This window comes from Oratosquilla oratoria, chromosome 43 (genome assembly GCF_046742065.1).
Source record: "Oratosquilla oratoria isolate Oo_2021 chromosome 43, ASM4674206v1, whole genome shotgun sequence".
Taxonomy (NCBI): domain Eukaryota; kingdom Metazoa; phylum Arthropoda; class Malacostraca; order Stomatopoda; family Squillidae; genus Oratosquilla; species Oratosquilla oratoria.
In genome coordinates, this window is record NC_134819.1 from 31,989,113 (window position 1) to 31,992,567 (window position 3,455).

Sequence of the window (3,455 nt, forward strand, 5' to 3'; positions counted from 1 at the left end):
CTTTCCCTCTACCCCCGCCCTCCCCAATATCCTCGGAGGCTTCTTTTGTCAGTCGACCCTAAGATCCCCAAAGGAACCTTGGTGGTTACTCCTACCCTCCCTCGCTTGTGACGCCAAACGTAAAAACCGTGAACGCGGTTCAACCAATGGACGTCGTCCGCGCGCAGTGACGTCATGAGCAGTAGGCGGGGTTCATTGATGACGTCGATAGGGAGAGGTGGTGGGAGAGGTGGATGTATATATAAAGGACAGGGAAGACTTGGAAAGCGTATTACCTGTTGCTTGCTCTTGTTAGCCTTACGGTCTCTTCCTCGGGCGGACATAAACTTTCCACCCCTCCGCCTCTCTTGCCACCTCTTTTTCAGTCACGTGAGTACAAGAATTGGACTTTGAGTCAAATTCTGAATCCTTGGGTCTCATGGGGTTTCTGGAGGTTCTCAACATCTTCTAAAAGAGTCCAAAAAGTCATACTTACTGACGATTTTATTCAGTATTGAAAAGATCTTAAGGGTGTTGACAAACAGTAATACATAAGCATAGGAGATGGAAGACAAGTTGGGAACCTCCGCCTTAATCCATTAACGTTTACTCACTTTGTTTCTGCATTTCTTGGTTTGTGTCAACGTTTGAACTTTAGAAATAATTCAGGGAAGTTTGAAATCACCCTGAAGAAATTTTGTGTTGTCTAGATGCAGGACAATATAGTATAAGGTGTTCTGTGTATTATGTGTGGTGGTTGCATCTTGGGAGATTGGCATTTGTTGCCAATTTTGTTTTTTATGCGGTGATATTTTCTTAGTGCTGGGTGGTGACCTGAACGCAGGCGCACCACTGGAATTTTGGTCTGTCTTAGGAGGGATTTCACTTGTGGGTCAGTTTCTGGGGTATCTAGGTGGAGTATAGAATCTAGCTGTGTGTTTAAGTAGTGTTTGTTTAGTGAGCTTTGGGTATGAAAGCATTGTGGGATGCTGGGGGATATGTTATAGGAGATGAAAGCGCCGTGTGTAGTAGCATGAAGTACTAGAAAATATAGAAATGAGTCGTACTGCCAGATTGCCTTGAGACCTGGATCTGTACAGGACTCTGAAACGGCAGACTAGAGCTCTCTTAAAGAAAGATAAAGAGAAGAGTACCAGGGGGATCGTTGAGGATGTCAAGGGCCATCTCAATGTGAACTATTTCAGACCTGATAACCGAGCACTGAAGAACTTCCCTTATAAGCCTGTGACCCAGTTGAGCTCTGTCCGAACAACTAATGGGCAGTTAGTGTCAAACACGGACAGATGTAGTTTGCTGGGCTAAGTACTTTGAGCACCTGAACATAGCTGATCCCCCTGAGTGATTAAATTTCTCTATTTGGGTGACGGATGTCAATCCAAAGATAAATGAAACTCCATATCCTCTGGGTAAGTTTTAAGAGAAGCTGTAAGTTGAAAGGTGAAAACGTGACTGGCATCTGCAATGCCAACGCGGCATTGCTGAAAGCCGAAGGAAAGGTCTTGATCCGTGGGTTGCTTGTGGTGCTGCCTTCCGTTTGAGCAGCCTGGTACCATTACATCTAGAAATGGAAGTTGGTCGTCCCTATCTGAAAAGGGAAAGGGTGCCGGAAGGACAGCAACAGTTGCCGCTGCATTACAACGCTCAATGTTGCAAGCAAGGTGTTCGCCCACCTGTTGCTGACGCAGGTTTGCTCTCGTCTGCTAAATTTCTAAAGGCTTAACAGTCCTGGGTCACGCTAATTAGATTAACAGCTGATTGGATCCTAGTGCTTCGTGTTCTTGCGGATTCCTCATGCGAGTTTCAATAAAGGTTACCGACAGTCCATATTGATCTCGAGATGACGTTTGATTTAGTGCATTATGGGATGTATTTGGATCTTCTATGAATCTATGGGATTCCTACAAGGAACACTGACTCGATGTCTGTCATGCCTTCTGGGGTAGAGGCGTGTACATTTTATTTTCTGTCAGTTCAAAAGAAAACAGGAGTGTATCCATACTATGGCACTTTTCAACACCTCCGACCATAGGCTGGGTATTCGATGGATTTATTAATCACTGTCATTGCGAAGTATCCATTGACAAATGGTGAGGAACATGACGGTGACATAGGAAAAGATGAAGTACAGAGAGCATTGAAATTGATGAAAGCTGGTAAGGCACCTGGTTTGGATGGTTGTCATGTGGAGTGTCTGACAAAGGGAGGAACGGTTATAGTGGATTGGCTAGTGAGGTTATTTAGTGTGTGCCTATGGGAAGGGAATGTGCCGGAGAACTAGAGGAGTATTTGTATAGTTCTGCTTCAGAAAGGAAAAGGGTACAAATATGAATGTAATCATATTGGCGGGATCATTTTGATGAGTGTGGCTGAAAAGCCATAAGTAAGGGGTTTTAATTAAGAGCATTAGGAGAGGAACAGAGGGAGTAATTGAAGAGGAACAGTGTGGGTTTATGAAAAGTAGAGGGTGCGTGGATCAATTTTTTGTGGTAAGACAGATATACCAAAAGTTTTAGGCAGTATGCAAATATGATTTTTAAGCTTTTATGGATCTGGAGAATGCTTATGGCAGGATTAACAGTAGGTTTTGTAGATATATAGGATAGGGAGAAATCTGTTAAGGGCAGTCAAAAGCTCTTACACAAGAAGTAAAACTTGTGTTAGGGTAGGGAATGGTTGGAAATGGTGATTGAATAGTTTGAGGTGAAGATGGAGCTACCCCAAGGTTGCGTTTTGTCACAATAGTTTTTCAATGTGTACTTGGATAGGATGGTACATCAGGTAAATGCGAGAGTGATGTTCAGGGTATTAGAGATGGTTAGTGATAGTGAAGAGATATGAGAAGTGAGCCAATTGTCCAAGGTATGTGGATTATAGTATGTGGGTCAAAGGTTACCTTTAAAGGAGAGAGGGTAGATGAGGTGAATACTTTCTGAGTATTTAGGGTCACATGTAGCAGAAAATCGAAGAGTGTGGCTGGAGATAAAGCGCAGAATAAGAGAACTAGGCAAATATTTTTAGGGGTTGAAAAGTGTCATTAGAGATAAGCATCTGGGAATGGATGCAAAAAGAAGAATAGAAATAAAGGGGTGATTGTCTGATCTATGGGTAATGACTTTACACACACCATACATTTTTCCCCTTTGATCAAGAGGAACAGTAACAGTTTGTATGATTAGCTAAAGATTTCCTATGCCGATGACTGTGTGTGTGTTGCACGTATTTACCTATTTGTATTTACATAATTGTAGGGTACATGAAAGTAGTAACGCTTGCTTATGGGACCTGTGTATGAGTGTGTATTTACTTAATTGTATTTACATAATTGTAGTTTACAGGAAAGGAACATTACTCGTGGGGTCTGTATGAGTGTGTGTATGTATGTGAGTTTATATGTGTGTGTATATGAGAGCGAGAGTGCGTTTGCATGTATGTGGTGCGTGCGTGTGTAGTGTGTG

At 42.7% G+C, this 3,455-nt stretch overlaps 1 protein-coding gene across 1 annotated transcript in view; it reads left to right on the plus strand.

The window, feature by feature from the left end:
- Positions 1-279: 279 nt before the first annotated feature.
- LOC143022064 (uncharacterized) overlaps positions 280-3,455 on the plus strand; it is a 60,723-nt gene continuing 57,547 nt past the window's right edge. Inside the window, exon 1 of the mRNA XM_076180011.1 lies at positions 280-369. The gene's annotated coding sequence lies outside the window, so the exon portion shown is untranslated. The remainder of the gene's footprint in view (positions 370-3,455) is intronic.